The following is a 23,889-nucleotide window of genomic DNA, read 5'->3' on the forward strand; positions in this document are numbered from 1 at the left end:
GGAGCCGGGGAAGTGGGGGAGCAGTGGCGGGTATCTGGGAGGAGCAGGGGAAGTATGGGGGCAGTGGCGGGTATCTGGGAGGAGCAGGGGAAGTGTGGGGGCAGTGGGGGGTATCTGGGAGGAGCAGGGGCAGTGGGGGGTATCTGGGAGGAGCCGGGGAAGTGGGGGAGCAGTGGCGGGTATTTGGGAGGAGCCGGGGAAGTGTGGGGGCAGTGGTAGGGCTACCATATGTCTGGATTTCCCTGGACATGTCCGGCTTTTCGGTCTATAAATAGCCATCCGGGGGGGGGGATTTTTAAAAATCTAAAAATGTCTGAGATTTCCCCCCCCCGGTTGGCTATTTATAGACAGAAAAGAGGCAGTCAAAGCCCCTTCCCGGTTCCCCCCATCCCCTGCAGCCTTACCACTCTGTCTAGCCCCGCAGCTGTCTTCCCCCTTCCCCCTCCTCCCCACCCCTGAACGCTCCTGGGAAGTCTGAAAAGAAGCAGGGCCAGGTGGGAAGCAGCAGCAGGTAAGCTGGGGCGGCGGGGGCGGGGCGCAAGGAGGAGAGCTCTGGGGAGGCGCGGCCCAGTCCGGCCGTGGCCGAGCGGCTCACTCCAGCCCGGGCCGAGTGGCGCCCGGCGGCCGCAGCGGCTCCGGCCCGGCTCGGACCCCAGGGCGGCGGCCCCGGTTCCGGCCGAGCACCCCTGGCTTGGGCCCCAGCAGCTCCGGCTCCGGCCTGGCTCGGGCCCCAGCAGCACCGGCCCCGGTTCTGGCTGAGCGCGCCAGCCCAACCCTGGCTGAGCATCTCCGGCCTGGCCCCAAGCCCTGCAACCCCTTTCGGAGCTCCGGATGGAGCTCCTGGGCTCTTTAAAGCCGGCCCTGGTCAGGGGACAGGGAGCGGGGTGGAGTTTGCCGGGGGGCTGTCAGGGGGGCAGGGGTGTGGAGAAGGATTGGGACAGACAGGGAGCAGGGGGGGTAGATGGCTCTGGGGTTCTGGGGGGGGCTGTCAGGGGGGCAGGGGTGTGGAGAGGGGTCGAGGCAGGCAGGGAGCAGAGGGGGTTGGATGGGTCAGGAGTTCTGGGGGTCCTGTCAGGGGGCGGGGAGCAGTTGGATAGGGCATGGGAGTCCCGGGGGTCTGTCTGGGGGCGGGGGTGTGAATATGGGGTGGGGGTGTGGATAAGGTCGGGGCAGTCAGGGGACTGGTAGGGTCGTAGGGGGACAGTGAGGGTGGGGGGGTTCTCAGGAGGGGGCAGTTGGGACAAGAAGCAGGGCGGCTTAGATAGGGGGTAGGGTCCTAGGGGGCAGTTAGTGGCAGGGGTCCCAGGAGGGAGCAGTCAGGGGACAAGGAGCGGGGGGGGGGGGTTTCAGGGTTCTGAGGGGGGCAATCAGGGGGTGGGGAGTGGATGGGGGTGGGGCAGGGCGGGGCTAGAGTGGGGCTCCTCCCCCCCCAGTCATCTCTTTTTTTGCTTGTGGAAATATGGTAACCCTAGGCAGTGGGGGGTATCTGGGAGAAGCAGGGGAAGTATGGGGGCAGTGGGGGTATCTAGGAGGAGCAGGGGAAGTGTGGGGGCAGTGGGAGGTATTTGGGAGGAGCAGGGGAAGTGGGGGGCAGTGGGGGAGTATCTGGGAGGAGCAGGGGAAGTGGGGGGTATCTGGGAGCAGGGGGGGAATGATTGGTGATGTGAGTATTAGTTGTGTGGTGTAACTAAAGAGTCAAGGGCCTGTGTAGATAAACAGAGAAGCAGGCTGGGGAGTCTTTGCTTTTTGGTGCTTTGGGAAATAGTCACTTCTTGCTTCTAGAGCAGAGGTGGGCAAATTTTTTGGCCCGAGGGCCACATCGAGGTTGCAAAACTGTATGGAGGGCCGGGTAGGCTGTGCCTCTCCCAAACAGCCTGGCCCCTGCCCCCTATCCACCCCCTCCCACTTCCCGCCCCCTGACTGCCCCCCTCAGAACCCCTGACCCACCCAACCCCCCCTGCTCCCTGTCCCCTGACTGCTCCAACCCCTATCCACATCCCCGCTCTCTGACAGGCCCTGTGGGATTCCCACGCCTATCCAACCCCCCTGCTCCTTGTCCCCGACTGACCCCCCGGGACCCCTAGCCCCTAACCATCCCCCGGGACCCCAGCCAACCCTCCTGTCTCCTGACAGCCCCCTCCAGGCCCCCCTGCCCCTAACAGCTCCCCTCAGGACCCCAGCCCCTATCCACCCCCCTTGCTCCCTGTTCCCTGACTGCCCCAACCCCTCTCCACACCCCTGCCCCCTGACAGGCCCTCCGGGACTTCCGCACCTATCCAACCCTCCCTGATCCCTGTCCCCGACAGGCCCCCAGGACTCCCACATTTATCCAACCCCCCCCCCCCGTTTCTCATCCCCTAACTGCCCCTCCCCCAGAACCTCCGCCCCTAGCCCCTAACCATCCCCCGGGACCCCAGCCAACCCCCCTGCTCCCTGTCCCCTGACTGCTCCCCAGGACCCTCTGCCCCATATCCAACCCCCGGCCCCAGCCCCCTTACCATGCCGCTCAGAGAAGCATGTCTGGCTGCCCAGAGCCTGCCACGCTGCCCTGCAGGAGCACGCAGCCCTGCCACCCAGAGTGCTGCCTGCGTGGCTGCGGGGGATGGGGGTAGTGGGGTCTAGTCTGCCCGGCAGGTAGCTCAGCCTGCAGGCCGTAGTTTGCCCACCTCTGCACTAAAGGCATAGGGCACAGGGCTGACAGGAGTTTGTCATCTTCCATGACAGTTGTGTTTACCAGCCTTTTCACACTTGTGCTTAGGGCCCTACCAAATTCAAGGCTGTGAAAAATGTGTCATGGACTGTGAAATCTGGTCTTTTTTGTATTTTTAGCCTATACTATACAGATTTCATGGGGGAGACCAGACCAGTGTTTCTGAAACTGGGGGTCCTGACCCAAAAGGGGTTGGGGAGAGGGGTGTTACAAGGCGTAGGGGGTCAGGGTATGCCACCCTTACTTCTGCACTGCCTTCAGAGCTGGGTGGCTAGAGAGCGGTGGCTGCTGCCCAGGAACCCAGCTCTGAAGGCAGAGCCCTGCCAACAGCAGCGCAGAAGTAAGGGTGACAATACCATACCATGCCACCCTTACTTCTGAGCTGCTGCCTTCAGAGCTGGGCAGCTGGAGAATGGCGGCGGCTAGCAGAGGGTCAAGCTCTGAAGGCAGCAGTGCAGAAGTAAGGGTAGCAACAACATACCATGCCATCCTTACTTCTGCACCGCTGGTGGTGGTGGTGCTGTTTAGAGCTGGGCTCCTTGCCAGCAGCCGCTGCTCTCTGGCCGCCCAGCTCTGAAAGCAGCGTTGCCACCAACAGCAGTACTAAGGAAGGGTAGCAATACCAAGATCCCCCCCCTTATAATAACCTTGTGACTAGCCCACAACCCCTTCTGGGTCAGGACCCCTACAGTTATAACATTGTGAAATTTCAGATTTAAATATCTAAAATAATTAAATTTACAAATCCCATGACCATGAAATTGACCAAAATGGTAGGGCTCTATCTATGCTATATAGCCTTTCAGGATCATTATGTATTCAGCCAGGTTTCAGGTATACTCCTGGAGCTTCCCATGCTGACCATCAGGGGAACCTCTGTGTTGCAGAGACATTGCGGGCAAATTATGTACTTTATTCTTCTGCCTTCTCTGTTTCCCCTGGTGAATCTGTCACTCTTCTACTATGTCAGTAGCATGCTCTGCCAGCAAAGAAAGTGACTGGGCAGGGAAAATTGTGGGGGAACAGAGGCAGAAAGGACACAGAAAACAATGGGAGATGGAAAGGAGACAGAATCAGCCTGCTTCCATTTTGTAAATATCTTAGCTTTTGCTTGCAAGCTTCCCTTGTTCTGTTGTACTGAAATGATGACAGGGAATCTCTGCTGAAGACAAGTGCTACACTCCAGCATAACTATTTGTCTACTTGGAGCCCTTGTGGATGTACGCACCTTGTCCCAAACTTGCTACACTTTGTTCGGTGCCCAGTGCTGCCTCCTCCCTGACTGCACGGTGCTTCAGTGATGACCACTACGAGATACCATTTTACTGTCACTTTTCAGAGCAGAACAAAGCCTTATGCTAATATAACTGAATTTTAGATAGCTGAAAATCTAGCTTGGCATAGTCGCTCTCGTACTAAAATGCTGTATCTTGCCACAAATTCAGGTTTTGCCCCAAGAAATACCTCATGTTCCAGAAGACCTTTGCAAAAAAGTCTCAGGTGAATTTTTTTTTTACAGTAAACATTATAGGTGGGGCTGACAGCAATATTACTTAAGGTTGCCTGATACATCCCATTATAAGACTTTTTTTAAAGTAGATTATAAGTTTGCCAGACTTTAACTGTTTGGATTGATATTTTCCATGCCAGCTGTTTGCTTCAGACTGACTTTTTTTGAAAATTTCAGCCAAAACAATTCTTATTTCTGAGACTGAGACTTGGGGAAAGAATAAATTATTCTATCAATGTGAAAAATTTCTTGTGATATTTTCTTCAACAGTCTCTAGTGCCACTCTTTCTTTAAAAGAGACTTGAAATTCGGCAGGGGCCCTTTTTATCAAGGATGTGCCTTTTGTCATCCCTGTGAAAAACTGTTGAAATTTAGCCAAGTTATTAGCCTTTGAAAATTTGCAGTTTGCACATGCTCAATAGAAACTTCTTAGGTTTTAGCAATTAAATTCCAAATATTATTTCCACACTAGGCATGCTCCAAGCTGGGGCTGAGCAGGACTTTCAATGCAGTTGCAGCTATGGGCTGCTGCAGGCTGGGACCCAGCCGGGCACTAGAACGGAGAGTAGGCAGCTGCCTTTTCCTGTAGTTTACCAATGTGATATATGCCATCATGTGCCAGCAATGCCCCTCTGCCATGTACATTGGCCAAACCAGACAGTCACTATGTAAAAGAATAAATGGACACAAATCTGACATCAGGAATCATAACATTCAAAAAACGGTAGGAGAACACTTCAACCTCTCGGGTCACTCAGTAACAGACTTAAAGGTGGCAATTTTGCAACAGAAAAGCTTCAGAAACAGACTCCAATGAGAAACTGCTGAGCTTGAATTAATATGCAAACTAGATACCATTAACTTGGGTTTGAATAGAGACTGGGAGTGGCTGGGTTATTACACATATTGAATCTATTCCCCCATGTTAAGTATCCTCACACCTTCTTGTCAGCTGTCTAAAATGGGCCATCTTGATTATCACTACAAGTTTTTTTTCTCCTGCTGATAATAGCTCATCTTAATTAATTAGCCTCTTACAGTTGGTATGGCTACTTCCACTTTTTCATGTTCTCTTTATGTATATATCTTCTTCTATATGTTCCATTCTATGCATCCGATGAAGTGGGCTGTAGCCCACGAAAGCTTATGCTCAAATAAATTTGTTAGTCTCTAAGGTGCCACAAGTACTCCTGTTCTTTTTGCGGATACAGACTAACACGGCTGCTACTCTGAAACCTGTAGTTTCAATGACCATCATGCAAGGAAGAGGAGAGTGCCTGATCCAAATGCAGAGAGGATAAGAGCCAGACTGAATCAAAATCTGAGGATGGTGGGGCAGTTTTTTGATAGGCCCATTAGCCATATTCTGGGGGTGGGAGAGTGGATTGGAGGAGTAAAACATGTAATTGATATAGTAACTACCTTCCTAAAACAAGTTAGAAAATAAATGCAGATAAATTATTTTTTTCTTTTTAAAATCTCATCTCTGCATAACAGCAAGGACACCTGGAAGCATCTTGTGTTGTGCAACTCATGCCTACTCCCCCTTTTAATATTGCCTCTAAACATAGTGTCTTATGAAATTGTTTTCATCCTAGCTATAGTACAATGGTTTCCAGCACTCTCCCATCCTGAGATAGGACATGAGACATTTCATTTCTTAAACAGAACTTTGATTACATTTCATCTCAATTACTGCAGCCTCCATGCATTACACTTTTTGCTTCTACAGTTAATCCAAAATGTTTGTGGTAGGATCATCTTTCTTCTGCTACTCCTACCATATCTGCCCCCTCATTGATCCTCTTTGTAATGGAATACTAAACTGTATTATACTGTTTGGCCACTAGGTGGCGATGTGTATAAAATACCTTATTTAAAGGAACCTCACTCATAACTGACAGGGCACTGAAAGATCTTATGGTGTATATAAGCAAGTCCATATCTGGTACAGGAACATGACATTGTGGAAAGAGTAAACTAAGAATAGAAACTGAAGGAACAAAGCAACAAAGGTTGCAGGATCTCATCAATATGCCACCCTCCATTCCCCCCAGAGGCCTTCAACTTGGACAAACCTTCAGAATGAACTAACTGGAAACAATATTTGCAAGATCTTGCATTGCTACCAAGCGCCACAAGGAAACTGATGATATACAGGTATCTTCTTTAATTTATGCTACGGGGAAGCCAGCAGAACATATCTTTAAATCCTTTTACTTTACTGAAGACAGTCACAAAGATGACTTTGAAAGTTCTGACTATGTGATGCATGCTTTATACCTCAGAGGAATGTGATTTATGAAAGCGCATATTTTCACCAGAGAATTCAAGAACCAGGGGAAAATGTTTAATCAATGTTTTATAACAGCTCTGCATACATTGGCTGGAAAGGTTTCAGAGTAGCAGCCGTGTTAGTCTGTATCCGCAAAAAGAACAGGAGTACTTGTGGCACCTTAGAAACTAACAAATTTATTAGAGCATAAGCTTTCGTGGACTACAGCCCACTTCTTCGGATGCATATTGGCTGGAAACTGATTTTTAAGAATGCAAAACATGAAAATATCAGAGAGGTTGGTTACTGGGTTAACACACACAAACTTTTCACAGTAGCTACAATTGAAAAGAAATTTAACTCTAGCTACAGCTAGACAGAGCAAAGCATTCTGAGCTGGTGAAATAGCAAAACCTAGAGCAACCCGACAAACTTGAAAGACTTGAAACTAGCTGAGAACTTTTAACACAAGTGTCTGTTTACAGTTTATCATAAAACCCTTCAGGCAAGGGGAGAGAGAGAGAGAACTCCCAGGATAAGAGGGACAAATTCCAGCCTACGTGCACAAGATGTGGAAAAAGTCAGATCCCAAGAGATGATGCATGTCAGCCAGAAGCACGTGGTGGTAATAACTGCATGAAATATGATCATTTTGTAGCTGTTAGCCATATCAAAGCAGTCAGGGAGTTGACTCATATTACAAACAATCAAGAGCCATTGTTTCTGGGATCTATCACTTGTGATAACATGGAGACTGCCTGGAGAGTGAAACTGAATATTGATGGCAAGACTATTGACTTTAAAATTGACTTATGAGCTTATGGCACAGTCCTCTCAGAAGGGAGTTACAATCACCTTCAACCCCTCCCAGAGCTGAAGTTACCTCTGGCAGTTCTGAATTGTATGGGCCAGTTCACCACAGAAGCAACCTACATTCTGAATGCCTACCTTTTGTCTTTGTATGTGATCAAAGATAAACAGCTTTCTCAGCCACAGTGTGACAGCCACGATTGGCATAGTGGGAAGGATGAAAGAATTTGTGGAGGATTTTGGATTCTTGAAAAAACATCTAGTATAAATCTACAGTGTACAAACGCTCTTAACCAGAGAGACCTTGGAAGACAGAAACTAACCACAGATTTACGTGATTCAGAAGACATCATTACCTGGTCGTAGTGGGCTATTTTTCCAGGTATATAGAAATAATGTACATGAAAGACATCATATTGCAGCAGGGCTTTGGCGTGGAGCCCGGAGCTGGAGCGCGGAGCAGCTCCGGAGCAGTGGAGCTGCAGGTTTTTGCCTGGAGCTGGAGTGGAGCCGGAGCACAGCTCCAAAGCCCTGCATTGCAGGGTTATTGAGAAACTGAAGTGCACTTTTGTTCATTTTGATATTCCAGAACAACTAGCAATGGACAATGAACTACAATTCACTGCAGCAGAATTTAATTCTAAATGAAATATGATTGTGATCATATTATTACAGTCCACGTTATTCACAAGTGACTGGAGAGGCTGAGAAAGCTATATAGACAGCCAAGAAAGTCTTGCATCAGGAAGATTCATTCCTTGCTCTTCTGAGTTACAGATCAACATCAGTAGCAGCTACTGGATATAAACCAGCACAACTCCTGATTGGAACATAATCTGAGTGGTTTTCCCAAGTTGGAACAGAAGCTCTATCTCCAAAGTGGCTAGACACGAAGAGAGTAGCCAAATTTTGTTAAAAAGGCTAAAAGAGCTTATTAACACTTTTACAACAGATGTCACTCAGTTAAAGAAATGCTGGGTCTATAACCTGGTGACCATGTTCACGTCAAATTGGCTGGAGGAAAAAAAGATGGACAACTCCAGTTGTGGTAAAGAAAAAGAATTCAGCACTGTGACCATATGTGATCAGCACTGACAGTGGAGGGTTCAGCAAAAAAACAATTGACAGCTACAGTTCCTCAGAAAGAACAATAAACTGAGAAACTTTACAGATAGCAGATGCAGAACAAGAAGACGACAACTCCAAATTGATCACATTCAATCTTTGCAACTAATAGATAACCAGATGTCCAAGCTGTTACACATTCAGGTTATGTAATTGGAAAACCAGTACTATTCAGAGACACTTAACAGACTTATATGTACAGAACTTCAAAGATAGCATGAGTGTAAATGGCAAGAATGTAGAACTTAAAGGGGGAGATGTAATGGAATGCTAAACTGTATTGTACTGTTCAGCCACTAGGTGATGCTGTGTGTAAAACACCTTATTTAAACGAATCAAAGCCATACCTGACAGAGCAGTAAAGGATCCTCTGATGAACACGTGGTCTGTATAAGCAAGCTCTGTAGCCAGTCCATGTTCCTTTACCAGATATGCCACTCCTCTATTATTTTACATTTAAATTCAAGTTGAATCCTTGCCTGCAAGATTCTGCACCATTCTCTTCTTTTCATTTCTTCCTCCTTCTCCATTGCTTTTTATGTCTGTCTCAGTCCTTTCTCCTAATTGTACCTTTGGTTTCCTCCCACTCTTGATTTTATGGTTACTTTCCACCAACCTGCTATGCTTAGAGAAGCTTCTGCCTTCATTAATGCCAGGGACCTCCTCTTGCATTCCTATAAATCATGCCTTAAAACCAAGACCCTATCTAGTTTGCACAAAATGGGCTTAAATACTGCAGCATGGCCCTTCTGAAGAGCTAGTTAGGTGATGGCTGTTGATATAAGGGAAGTTCAAGTCATCCAACCAGCTTTAAGGCTGTGAGGTGTAATGATGCAGGGTCCAGGTGTAGAATCTTGCCTGGATTCTGGCAGACTAAAGCAGGAGGGTGATTTGCAGATAGGCTGACAGTTCCATTGGGTTGGAGAATCAAAACTGTCTGGTCCATAGTGAGTTTATCATGATCACAAGACAGACGCCCTGCTTCAGTTTTCTGAGAACACTGGGATCACTGGGAAGGCATAGAACAGTCCTGGTACCAGTAAAAGGAGAACAGTGTCTGTCAGTGAACCCACGCTTGCACATCCACTGGAGCAAAACATCCTGTATTTGTTGTTTTTGAGGCATATAGCAAATAGAATCGCTGATAGCAACCCTCCATCTCAGGAAGATGTTATGGACTGTCATTAGATACCATTCATGATACTTGAAAAAATCCCTGCTGAGTTGAGCTGCTAGGGTGTTTTGTAGATTGAACAGGTGGGTGGCATATGTGTAACACCGACAGATTCCGGTCGTCAGCAGGTGGGATCGAACCTGGGACCTCTGGAGCTTAGTGCACGAGCTTCTACTACTGCATGAGCTAAAAGCCATCTGGCTGTTAGCTAAGGCTGTAGAGCAGACTCATTAATCTCTTTCTGAGTGATCTCAGTGCCACTAGATGGAACAGAACACCACACCAAGAAGGTGTGTGGGTTACATATGCACCAGTTCCAAAGATGTGGTGCTCTTGACAGAGTGGGCAAGATTTGCTTTCCTCCCTCTTTGCGCCATTCCCCGCTCCCTCCGTTGCTTGCTCTCCCGCACCCTCACTCCCTTTCACCAGTCTGGGGCAGGGGGTTGGGGTGCAGGAGGGGTTGCAGGCTCTGGGCTGGGACCGAGGGGTTCAGAGTGTGGGAGGGGGCTGTGGGCTGAGCCTGGGGCAGGGGGTTGGGATGCAGGAGTGAGGGGTGCAAGCTCTGGGAGGGAGTTTGGGTGCAGGAGTCATATGGTCACACTGCACCTAATCTCATAGAATCCATTGGACGTTTCATGAATTTTACTTTTTATTAGTATTTGTGGTTTATAGATCCAAAATCCTTCAGGGATTGTCACAAATCAGTGTAACATTCTCAACTGTGGGGTGTGCATTGGCTGAGCCGGGGGCGGGAGTTGGGGTGCAGAAGTGAGGTGTACAAGCTCTGGGAGGGAGTTTGGGTGCAGGAGGGGGCTCCGGGCTGGGGCAGGGGGTTGGGGTGCAGGAGGGGGTGTGAGGTGCAGGCTCTGGCCGGGAGGTGCTTACCACAGGGGGCTCAGGCAGGCTGCCTGCCTGCCTGCCAAGGCCCCAGGCCGCTCCCGGAAGCAGCTGGCTGCTGGCATGTCTCTGCGGTACCTGGGGTAGGGGGGCAGCAGGTCTCTGTGCACTGCCCGCAAGCGCCACCCCCGCAGCTCCCATTGGCCGGTTCCCAGGCAGGCAGCCTGCCTGAGCCCCATCATACTGCCCGACTTTTAGCGGCCTGGAGATTGTGATAGACTGGCAGAGGCTCCAGGATCGACCAGATGATCGCGATTGACGGGTTGGTGACCACTGTTTTAGAAGGAAGTAATGGTAATAGAAGCCTCTTCTGAACTCCAAAGACACATCTTCAACCTCCCCTGGAGTGATGCTCTTTTCTCCCTCTTTGATGTTACTGAAGTGATAGAAGAGTGCAGTCTGTGAGAGGAGGCAGCTTGAGAGCTAGAAGTTGAGCCACATCTAGTTGGTGCTGAAGCAGGATGAGATTGACCTGCTCCAGGTTTCTCTGAAGTAGTAGAGGTGGGATGCTGCATGGACTTCTCCAGCAGAAACAATTTCTCACCTTCCTATTGAGAGTTATTTTCAAGAATGAGCAACATGCAGAGCAATGCTGTGTTATGCACCCCTCTCTTAGGCAAATAAGACAACAGGAATGCCCATCATTTATGCGAATGTTGGAGTTATAATGGGCAGTTCTTGAAGCCTGCTGACTTGTATTCCATGAGGTTTATAGCCCTTTGCTCTGGCATCTCCCAGGTCTGTCTAAACAAAGGTTACAGTCTCTTAGAACCAGGATTATTGAAGACAACAGCTTGCCCCACTGACTTTCAAGTGTCTACCTTAATGTTTTTGTCTGTATTACTTCCCTATGTGTTCTTCCTACAGCCCTCTCTTCCTAGATCAATGCATTCTCTCTCACACACAAGTTTTATAATACAGCACATAGGGCTAGCCTACTTGTTTATATATCTCTTCTTATGGGTTTATCTGTTTTGTTATAATAGATCTATAGATTTGTACTAGAGTATTTTTGGCCATAACACAAGGAACCTACAGGGCACATCCTGTGTGTTGAACTAAAGCATAAAGTTAGCATACATATGTTCGGAACCTTTAGCCTAGATAAGTGAGGATGAGTTAAAGCAAGTTAGACCTTGGGCACTGATGGCTACCCAAGTTCATGCCCTCTTTAAACTTAATAGGTATACCACAAAGAACATGGAAATAACAGGTTAAGCCAGAAATAACAGATCTGAGAATGAGCTAACGGTCGTTAATACATATGAATATGCAAGCCTATAGAAGAAGTGTAAGCAGGGTCTGAATGAGCTCTCCCCTGACACCTAGTGATGAGCTGGGGAAGAGGACTTTAGCAGCTCACCTTGTTTGCATGGGGACACACCCTCTGCCTAGGTGCTCAGCATGATAGGACTGCTTTGCCCAAATTATCACTTTTGGCTGGTGCTGGATCACAAGTCTCTTTATTACTGGGGCAGGGGTAATAAAGGGTTGTTATCCTTGTAGTGTGAAGCAAGGGCAGCAGAACTGTGCTTGGCATACCCGGATTGAGGGATTTATCCTCAACTAAACTGTACTTGCGAGGCCAAAACCCAGTGAGTTTAGAGAGGGTAGGGACAGGGATTTGTGCCTGGTGGTGTGGGCCCTCCCTAAGTGTCCTAGATACCATTTGACCTTTCCTTTCTTCACTGTGTAATAACAGAGCTGATTAAGAGTCAACTGAGGGTCTTGTTACACACCACAAAGATGAAATCACTGATAATCAGGTCTAAGCATTAGGCCTGCTTTGGGACAGGGTCTCTGATGCAAAAGATTGCCCAGTGTGCATTAGCAATGAGGCTCCCCCACTAACAGCTGAAATCACTGGGAGCTGAAATCACTGAAAGCTGTGTTAAGTGGTGGGACCTGAAGACATCTTGGTGAAGAGGAGTGGGGTGAGTGGCCAGCAGAGAGGAGTGGCAAGCAAGCACCTGGACAGCAGAGCGAGCAAGGTGCTTTCTTCTCCCATCCTGCCCTGCCTCCCCTCCCCCAGCTAGGGTGGGAGGTGAACTCTGCAGATGCACCTCTGAACTTTGGGTCTGCACTGACCAAGAACAACAACTGTGAGTGGGGTGTGGAGAAGGGAGGGGCACATTAAAGGAACTTTTGGTGCTGGCCTTAAGAACCTTTGGCAAAAGGATACTGCCCAACATACTTTGGGGTGGGTCTTTTGCTCATGGTTTTATGTTTATTAATCCTACTTGCAGAGTTTTCCCAAATTAATGTTGGGTTACTTCCCTCCTTTTATTAAAAGTTTATTTTTTACACTCAGACTCTGTGCTTGTGAAAAGGGAAGTACAGGGGTGGTACGTAATTGTCCCAGTTACTGGGTGGGGGCTCAAGTCGGTTTTGTATTGTTGAAAAGGAACCCCTAGATATTGAACCCGTCCCTTGTTGCTGCAAACTTCAACTGGCAGAAGGGTTACATAAGTGTACCCTGATATTCTGTGGCTGAGGAAATTAAGTTTGGACATGGAAGGTAGGCACATAGTTGTCAGGCTCTATAAGAGGGGCAACCCACCATGTTAGTAGTTGGTAAGTTTCTAGTCAAGCTTTAAGTAAGTCTCTTTCTTTTTGGTCTTTCTGTAGCTTTCTAGCTCTCTAGCGTCTCTTAAGTTCTTAATCTTCCACTCAAGAATTGAGGAACCTGGACTATCAGACTCTTTTGGCATGCCAGATGTGACGCTGATCCTTTGTATCTTACCACCAGGTTCTCAGGGAAGGGTGTGAGTCTGTTAATCTAGAAAGTTTTATAATATATAATACCACATGTACTTCTAGAACAATATTGTTTCGTTTGTCATTCTGATTGATTTATTTCCCATTTGATTATTCCATTTATTTCAATAAAAGTCTATAGGGCTGTATTTTGTTCTCAGTTTGAGTGTCCTTATCATACATCCCGAGGGTCCTTGCAAAACTCTGTGTAGCCTGATTCTGGGACAAGAACCTTATTATCTTGTGATCAGATTAACTGGCGAGCCTATAACCTTTATTATATAAACAATATATAAAAAGTTCAACATGCAGTTCACCAAATGAACGAAGGAAAAGCCCCAGGTAAAGACGGACTGACAATAGAAATGATAAGAGCTGGAGGCCAAGACCTCTGGGAAACCCTTGCTCATAGGTTTAGCCGTTACTTGGAAATGCAGAAGATACCATCTAGCTGGAAGGAGTCCAACACCATTCTGCTGTACAAGAAGGGCGATCGTGAAGATCTAAAGAACTATCATCCAATATGACTGCTCTCACATGTCTACAAGCTGGTCACCAAAATAATAACAAACCGACTCTCACAGAGTCTGGACAAGCAGCAGCAAAGAGAGCAGGCAGGCTTTCAAAGGCATTTCAGCACAATAGACCCTATTTTCACTACAAACCAGCTATATTGGAACGCTCAAGGGAATACAAATTCCCTTTATGTATTGCCTTCCTCAACTATGAAAAAGCGTTCGACAGCATAGAGATCAATGCAGTGTTGAAAGCTCTTGCAGAGCAGGGCATCGACACAAACTATATCTAACTATTAGAGGAAGCAAATTCTGACTGCACTACAGCTATAACTTTATTTGATACCCCCCCCTTCGCATCCCAGTTAAGAAAGGTGTGAAACGAGGAGACACGGTTTCACTGAAATTCTTCGCCGCCTGCCTCGAAATGGTAATGAGGCAGAAGAATTGGAAGGATGGAATCAGCGTCAACGGAGAGCAGTTAAAGTATCTCAGATTCGTGGCCGATATTGTGTTGATCACCGAAAATATTATCAAACTATAGAAAATACTGTGAGAATTCAAATACAAAAAGCAGCCAAGTCAGACTGAAAATTAACCACTCCAAAACAAAATTTATGCAGTCTGATACTTTCCAAAAGCCCAAATAACAATCAAGGGAAAACAAATAGAACAAGTTGAGCAATATGTCTATTTGGACCAAGAAATTAACTTGCACCATGATCAGGCACTCTCGCCAAGAAAGCAAGCAGGTTGGTGCGCATTCAATATTATCAAGGATGTCCTCCAAGGAAAAATCAACAAGGCAACACGCGCCAGCAACAACTCTCTGTCACGGAGCGGGCGATGGAAAGAAGAATTCTGGGAATTTCAATCCATGACTGAGTCCCCAATGAAGTGCTCAGACAGCAGAGTGGAGTGCAGGACATTGTTGTTGAGAGCAGGCATAGTAAAATGTGATGGGCCAGGCATATAGCGAGGTTCACTGACAATCAATGGACTGCAGCTGTCGCAGAGTGGTACTCAGGGGAACTGAAACGACCACTTGGCCGACCTCCAAAGAGATGGGAAGATTTTATCGTGAAAAGACATGGCCGCACATGGAGAAGGAAGGCCAGGATATGAGATGAACGGAAGACGTGTTGTGATTGGCGCACTCTATACAAGGGCTGAAGGACTGATCAATCAAGGTTACATAAACATTAATATTAATCCTCTAAAATCAAACAACAATATCCCCTATATACAGCAACTCCCCCTTCCTGCCCAGGTCACATACAGGGTTTGTCAAATTTGTTACATCTCAGTATTCGTAACATTATTATAGAGTATTACATGGCAGCTCTACTTCTGTCACAGATTAGACAAGTTCCCCTTTCAAGGGCTATCTGGTTACATTAATCACTGCTGTAGTCCTGTAAGCCTGCAGTTAGAGAATTATATCAAAGCTCAAATGAGTAGAGGCAGCTACCTTTGTCAGCTGCAAGGATGTTTTGATAGGTGCACCGTAACTATGTATTCTGTTCCTAATACTTTTATGAAGCATTACCAAGGGAGGATCCCACTTCAGTCCCTCTATTCTACGATGGAATCAATTTCTGAAGCAAGGAACTCCAGCTCTCCCCCCACTTAAAACTTGTGTCTTCAGGATGTCCCTTACCTTAATTGGCCAACTTTGGTGTTTCATCTACAAAACACATCTTAGAGGTGGCTGGTGCATCACACCTCAACAAAACAGTCAGAAATCTCTCCTGTTGGGAATTGGAGGTGGTTTTGTCATTTTTGGTAACAATGTACCCTCAATTCTATTTAGGAAATCCCTTGAGCTATTTGTTCTCCAGAAGTGAACATCCTGCATAGTTGATATCTTTAGAGAAGATAAAACATCTTCTCTGAAGATAGATTCAGGCAGGAATCTCACTCAACTACTTCTCCCTCAGGTTAAAGGTTACATTCTTGAACTGTATTGCTCACCTATCTTTATTGCATTACTCAGGGTATTTAGAAAGAAATAGGAAAGGTGGTAGAAAAGTGCTTGTTCATCTGGTCTCCTAGTCTCTTGTGGTTGGGGAGCTTGTTTCCCACTCTTGAGAGGGACTGATTGGAGTGTTCCAAAGCCCCTGATGTACTTGTGTTGTAGAATGCTGAGTATGCAGAGACCTCCAGCAGGCCTACAATTAACTTGGATCTTCAGAGTTAAGGGGGTTTCCCACATGACTTGCATTGAAGGAAGGAGACTCAAACACGAATCCTGTCATCTTTTTAAAAAACAGAATTACAAAGTAACTTTCTCTTGGATTGCATGCTCCATCCCCACTTTGTGGTGTTCAGGGCAGGCATGTGCCGTATAGTTTATTGCTTCCTCCAGTCAATTTTTAAATGTCCCAAGTAATAGGTCTCCTACCTGTTCTGTGGTGGAGATGATTCTACATCTGATAATGGACTCCTCACAGCTAGGGTATTTTTATTCTGCTCTTTTTTGCTTTGTTACTGAGTTTTTCTTTCTCTTCCCGCCTCCCCTCCAACTTCCTCCAAATAATTCCTCACTCCTTTGCTGCTCATTCTTCTAGATATTTAAGATTATAATAAAAGGGTAGTTGATTATGTGATACCTGTCTCTGGAACCTCCATTCAAGAATCGAAGGCCTCATTCCTGCAATGAGCTCCACATGAGTGAATCCTGGCACCTGTGTGAAGTGCCACTGACCTCAAGAATGGAAGGCCTTGATCCTGCAATGAGATGGCATTTGAAGATGGGATTTTTAGATGCTAACAAGTTAAGCCTTCCACCCAGAAGCAGGTGGACTTTTTAATGTTCAGTGTGGGAAACTGAGGCACAGACCTTAAGCTATTGGGAATGAGGGCTTCTTCTAGGTGAGGAGGGCCACTTTTCCTCATAGGGGACAGGGCCCATAGCTTGCTTTTATTTATTTATTTGCAGGTGCTTGTATGACACTTCATGTTGATAAAAGGCAGTCCTTTCATTTGGAGGTGGAAAAGGTCTAAGAATGAATTATGTGCATGTGGTGATTGTAAAGACCCAGTAAACAATTTATGCTGATCCCTGTACCTTGCGCTCTACCAATCACTTTCCTGGCAAAATGGCAGCATAGAACAGAGACACTGAAATAACTACATCATGTGAATGCCAGCTGCTTTCGCTAGCTATGGGTTTTTATCACAACTTCTCACAAAAAATCAAAACCCTCTCTCTTTTTAAAGTTATTTCTCTTTGCAGTTGTCAAACTGTTTTGCAGATGAGATCTCTGATGTATAGAAAAGATGGGATGCCACTATTTACACAAAATGCTTCCAGAGAAAATTTTCTTTCAGTTGTGATTAAACTTCCTATCCCAAAGGTGCTTGTGTTTGTAGAGAGGAGGGAATCTCACTGAAATCTGCCTTCATTTCTTTTTCATTGAAGAAAAAATGCTTTCTCACACCCAAGGACAGAAGCAACGCTGCTTAGCAAATGGCACTAAGTACCATATATTTAACTGGAAATAATTTACTCTGATTCTGAGAACTATACTGAATATATTGTGTGTATTGTACAGGGTTCAGATTGTGTACTGTCTACTGAGGAGGGAATGTGGGTAAAGTCCTTCCCCCACCATTTTAAAAAAAGTAATCGGATGCAATCTGCTCCATTCGGAAGACAACAAATGTGCTCTTTAGACACTTATGAGTCCCCAAAATAGGTCAGTGCCAGCAGGAGTGATTCAGCAGTGTACACCGGGTGAGGAGTGGAGGTGCATGACTGCCTCGGAGGCAGGAACTCTCCAACAGCTCTATCATTAGCTTGATGGTGGGATTTTTAATGCGCTGAGCTAAAGCACTGCAGATTTTTAGAACTGGCATTGGGGGATACGTTTCCTCCCACTCCCTGAGTGTTTTAAGCAAATGGATGTGAAGTTGCCTTGAATGCTTCCTGTGCCTGCTATTATTTTATTTTGTAGCGTGAGTTCATCATTACCAACTTATAGTCTGTTTAGTATTAAAGCATATAGGAGATCTTCAAATTGTCTTGTATCAACTGTCAGCTCATCATAGGTGAAATATTATCAAAGATTGATCTTTCTAATGATTCCTGTGGTGTTCATTGTCATTTAAAGCGAAACACTGGAAGATTAGCTTTCTTTTTCCCGGGTAAATTGTACTTATATTATAAGCTTTTGGGGGCAGACACTGTATTTTTGTTCTGTCTGTGTACAGCACAATGGAGTCCTGGTCCATCACTCAGGCTCCTATGTGTTACTATAATACAAATAATAAATAATAGGTTGCCTAGCAAGAAAATGTTTGTTACCCAAAGGCGGATCAGTTCGATCTGTCTTTCAAGATTTTTTGCGGGCAAAGATACATGGGTGGCAAGCATGAGATTTGAGACCATTGTGAGAGATGCGGCCAACACAGGAGTATCTTTGAGATTACCGTATGAACCTTACAAATGTTATCTGTGTTTTTGGAAACCTTTAATGTAGAGAGTGTTTACCGAGTGTTCTCCCAGGAATTACAGTCAATGAAAAGTGATTGCTGCAAATCCTGGGACAGGAAAACAATTCCGAAGAGATGGCCCCCCTCTGTGGATTTTTGCAGATCCATTGTTTCCAAACTGGTTTCCAGAGGGGACAAGAAAGGGTTTTCGTGTAAAGGATGAGCTAAAACTGACTAAGAGGGGTTCTTGATCTGAAAATTTAATAATCTTTAACCAAGAGGGCAAAGCCCTGCTGTAAGATGTTGAAGGACTTTGGCACATGCCAGACCCCCATATGAAACATGTGACCTCTGATAAGCTTAATATATGGTTAGACCTTCCATTGTTTTATTAATTTTCTCTGTAATGCTTTTGTCCATATGCTTTGCTTTGTGAAGGCTGGTAAATGTCTGAGCCCCTGAAAGAGAATGAAACTAAGGTCAGACATGCTGGAATAATTACAGTGACTTACAGGCGGACTGCAAGACTAAACTCTTGGTCTGGAGGGAAAGTTATTGCGCCGCGTGGCAGGGCCGGGAAACAGCAGCAGCAGCGTGGCCTCTCCTGCCCCATGGCAGGCTACGCTCCCGCCTGCCCCTGCTGCCGCGGAGGCTGCTGCTGCCCTGGGCTTGGGCCGCCTGGCTCCCCCTGAGCGGCGCCCAGTTCCTGCTGCTCTGGCCGGCAGGTGCGCAGCCCCAGCCGAGCCTGGCCCCTTGCGTCTCCTCCGTGGCGGCACCCCCCGCCTGCGTCCTCTTGGGCGGCCGCGGTGGCAGCGGCCGGGGAGCCTGAGAGGAGGAGTGGCCCCCGGGCAAGCGGGAGAGACTCCAAGGTGAAGAGGCTGCTGGCCCTGGCACGGCCCGAGCACTGGAGACTGACAGGTACCTGCCCCTTCCCCATCCCGGCACCGCCTGCTCCCCAGCCCATTCAAGGGCAGCTTTAGGCACTGCGGTGGGGCCCGATTCGAAAGAGCTGCCGCCGAAGACAGCAGCGGGACTTCGGTGGCAGCTCAACTGGCTGCTGGTGCCTTTGGCGGCACGGCGGCAGAGGGTCCTTCTGTGCAGCGATCAAAGACAGCGGCGGGATTTCAGCGGGAGCTCTACTGGGGGGCTGCTGACGTATTACTGTGGCTCTTTGACAATATACTTTGGTAAATTCTGGCTCCTTCTCAGGCTCAGGTTGGCCACTCCTGCTCTAACGAGTTTATAATCTAAGAGAATATCAGATGCAGAAATCCCTAGACAGGTAACAGGCCGTGTTAACAGTAAGTGCAACTAGAAGAGCATAGTTCTGAGCGAATGCTACACAAAAATTAACCTACAGCTGACGTTCTCCCTCCCCTGTTAAAAGAAAACAATTTAAAATGTATATTGCAACTTATAAAAACTGAGCAAATGAAAACTGCTCAGGAACCAGAGAATTATATGAAAATACTTGTTGCAACTAATCTAATCACTGAAAGATGTTTGGAACAGCTTGACAAATAGGTAAGGTCAAGGAACTTTAAAATTGTGGAAGCGCTTGTATTGCTAGATCCTACTGAGCTGGAGTGCATTGTTCAAATTACAAGACAAAAATTAACTGTTATGTTGGGGCCAGGCTACAAAGTCCTCTCAAGGAATCTAACAGAGTGAATGTAATTCTGGTGCACTAATGTCTTCAACTGGCCTTCAAGATAAGAAAAGAATCTGAAAGGAAGCTAGCAACAACAGAGAATTATTTCTTGAATATGGGAAAAAATTAATTCTCCCTGACCTGAGCCTTCACAATTAGGTCAAGAGACATGAGATAAATGTTAAAACAATTCCAAGAAGAGAGCAACAAAGCTTCTTTCCCTGTTCCCAGCAAATATGCATGTGCATTACAAAGAGAAACCTTCCATTATTTCTGGACTTCCTCTTTTTTTCTTTTTCTTTTAAACTTAACCAGGAGGAGTGTTACATTTAAAAGAATCTGAATAAAACTCTGATAAGTGACCCAGGACTGAGTATGTGAGCCACGGGCTTTTTATCTTGTATATAAACAATTTAGCAATTATTCAGAGTGACTCATGAGACAGGAGGAAATTTAATTAAGCAAAGAATCTTGGTGGGCTCTTGGACTTTATTTTCATCTTTTTAAAATTTGTTTTAATACACTAAGTGTAAAACCACTAGTAGGAGGAAAATTATAGAAGGACTATTTCAGATTAGAAGAGTTATAAATACATATTCTCTGATTTGGCACTATGGATGGAGAAAGGAAGGTATCATACCCCACTTTAACAGTTTTAAAAGTTCTAAAACTGTTTTAAGACCTCAATCCTGCAAACAGTTAAGCACAGCTTACCTTTCAATGCTTCAGATAGTCCCACTGAAGTCAATGGGACTATTCACATGCTTAAAATTAAATTTTGCAGAATTGGAGCATAACTCTTTAAAATGTTTCCCTATTGACATCAGTAATGATAAGAAAATATGGGAGAGTCCCTTGGAATTTTATAAGGATGAAACCAATAGGATTCTACAGAAATTATTCTTTCAACCTATACAACATGACAATTACCGGTATATCCCCTATATGAATTCATATAAAATTCTCTATCAAAGAGTCTCTGCTCTATTAAGTTTACAAAATGCATACAAGATTACCATTTTCTATTCTGTTCTATAGGGCTTTTTCGTAAGGGTACAGAAGATTAATTTTAAAATAAGGTAATTTTGCTTTTTTATCTCTTCCTAAACAGAAGTCAGACAAAAATTATAATGTTGAGAAACAAGTATTTATTTATCTCTTTTAAGTACATGAAACAAAGATCTTTATTAAAACTGAAAATATCTGAATATTTAGCACTGGTTAGATACTTAATTCTGTTTGTCATTTTAGCTGTAAATCAAAATTGATAAAGAATTTTGAAGTGTGACATGTGGCTGCATTTATCACAGAAGTTTAATATACCTGCAATAGTATTTGTAAAAATAATGGTTTCAGGTAGCTAAGGAGTAATTCTGTGTTCTTGCTTCTTGCTGTAGGTCTGAGATGTCCGTCTTTTCCTCAGCAGAAGGTTGGAATGTACATAAAGTCCTGATCCTGCAAACATTTAAACATGCTTAACTTCATGGATTGTCCCACTGAAATCAATGGGACTGCTTGTGATAGTGAAGTTAAGCATGCATATAAGTGTTTGAAGGATTGGGGCTTTACCAATCCCAACAGAGTATTCTCAGTGTACATACTGCTACTGAACATTGCAGGGAAATGATTTTAAAAAGAAGCGCCATTGCAAACATTTTGTTGAGGTAGAACTTGCTATCACTACATCAGAAATGAAATTTCCATGTGCCCATAATTGCCTGTGTGAGGGTTGCCGTAACTTGCACCCTCTCCTATGGGCCACTGCATTAGCAAGAATAGTCAGAGTGTAGGCTACATTGATCACACCCCCTCCTGCTCTGGAATGCCACCTATGCAGGCAAAGGGGCATAAAGCTAACACTATGCCTCATGTACAGAGTTTCTTGTGTCAGGGGTATACCCTGGAGGGGATGTGCACCAGCAAATTCCCCTGATGCTTGGATGCAGGGTTTCAATTTCCTCCTTTAACAGTTATGCCCCTGGACCTACATATGAAAGCAAAGTTCTCAGATGAGTTACTGACAAAGGAATCAATGTAAATACTCAAGGCTTGTCTTCACTACTAAAAAAGCGGCAACTTTTACGTCCGGGTACCTAACACACATGAGCTATCCTGAGGTTAAAAAAAAAAAAAAAAACAGTGAAGACAAGGCACTTTAGTTTTACTGCAAAGTTAACTCACCAAGGTAATCTCAGGTGGGGATATAGAGATGACCTCAGCAAGTTTACCTTCTGATAAACCTGAAGTGCCTTGTCCTCACTGTGTATTTACTTTGGGATAGCTCAAGCTCAGTAATTACCAAGGTGAAAAATGTACTTGTTTTTAGCATGGAAGACAAACAAGCTGAGGGAATGTGAGAGATGAAGTGATGTGATTATATGAGTGATGAAGACTCAGATCACTATAGATATAAAATGCTGCTTTTGTTCAAAACATTGCAAAAGCTCATTAAAATATTTTTAAAAAAATCCACAAACTTTTTCTTTTTTGGATGTATAGTCTTGCTATTAACTTGCAGTGTAACACAACCAGGGCCACTCTATCTCCAAGGAGGAGGACACACAGAGCCTTCCCCCTACCTCCCACTCCACACAGGGGTTAGAGATAGTCCTGTGCTTGGGAGAGGAATCAGAGGAACCATGTTCCTTCAAATCCTAATCACTGATTTCAAATAAGTACTTAACTGGCAATCAACAAATAGTGTGCTTTTCTCATTCCTTAATAAATCTCAACATGAAAATTAGAAAGATGAAAGAAAAGTTTGGATCCTAAATTAGGCCTTGTCTACATTACCAAATTTTGTCACCAAAAACTGCTTTTTGTCAACCAAATACATCCACCCTGATGAGAGACTTATGTCTTTTTCCTCTCCTTTTTTTTCGACAAAGTGCCAGTGTAGACACCACGCTTGATTTCATCATTGTAATTGGCCTCCAGGAGGTGTCCCACAATGCCTATCCTGACCGCTCTGGTCAGCAGTTTGAACTCCACTGTCCTGCAGCCAGGTAAACAATCATCCACCCCTGCCCCGTAAAAGCCCCAGGAATTTTTGAAATTCCATTCCTGCTGGCTTGGCGTGGAGAGGTCTCCTCGCATCTTCCCAGGTGACCATAGCAGCTTATTGCACCAAACGCTCTCCTGCTTAGACCACTGCGGAGCTGTTGGATCTGATCAGTATATGGGGAGAGGAGGCTGTGCAGTCCCAGCTGCGCTTGAGCTGTAGGAATTGGGATATCTATGGGCACATTTCTCGAGGCTTGTGCGAAAAGGGCTATGATTGGGACACGCTGCAGTGCAGAGCGAAGATAAAGGAGCTGAGGCAGACTAACCATAAGGCGAGGGAGGCAAACCATCACTCTGGTGCTTCACCTAAGACCTAAGTCTATAAGGAGCTGGACACTATCCTCGGTGGCGACCCCCACCTCCACTGCCAAGAACCCCATGGATACTTTTTCATGCCCTCCCCTGCAGCACATTCAGAACACTTTTCCATGCCCCCTCCGCCCACCCAGTCCTTTTCACTTTCTGGGAGTTAGAATCATAGAAGATTAGGTTTGGAAGAGACCTCAGGTGGTCATCTAGTTCAACCCCCAAGTTCTCAGTTTCCCCTTCACCCTACCCCCTCGGACAACTTTCACAATGATAGCTGGACCTACACACAGTTGTGAAAGTCTGTCCTTCCCTGGTTCCTCCTTTCCCATCAGGTGTTTGTGTGTGCTGTTTCTTTTTAAATAAAAACAAGGAGTTCTTTAATGGTGAATCACCTTTATTTTTTTTCTGCAACTTGAGATTGCAGGCACTACCAACACATGCACAGGCATTGCTATCATTGTCTTACAGGAATATAAGGCCAAAAATGACACCATTGCAGCCTAGGAAAACTAGCACCTGTGACAGAGATATACATTATTGCCGCTCATTGTCAAAGTGCTGCCTCAAAGCCTCCCTGATTCGAACTGCCTCCCTCTGGGCTCCTCTGACAGCCCTGATATCTGGCTGTTCAAAATCAGCGGCCAAACGGTCTGCTT

The 23,889-nt window shown here is 45.8% G+C and overlaps 1 long non-coding RNA gene across 1 annotated transcript; it reads left to right on the forward strand.

The window, feature by feature from the left end:
* Positions 1-325: 325 nt before the first annotated feature.
* Positions 326-9,981, forward strand: LOC128838787 (uncharacterized). The gene is made up of 3 exons (XR_008445275.1): positions 326-511; positions 4,156-4,210; positions 6,981-9,981. It is a non-coding gene; the product is annotated as an uncharacterized LOC128838787 (long non-coding RNA).
* The last annotated feature ends 13,908 nt before the right edge of the window (positions 9,982-23,889 follow it).

The sequence above is a fragment of the Malaclemys terrapin genome, chromosome 6 (assembly GCF_027887155.1).
Source record: "Malaclemys terrapin pileata isolate rMalTer1 chromosome 6, rMalTer1.hap1, whole genome shotgun sequence".
NCBI classification, from domain to species: Eukaryota; Metazoa; Chordata; order Testudines; family Emydidae; genus Malaclemys; species Malaclemys terrapin.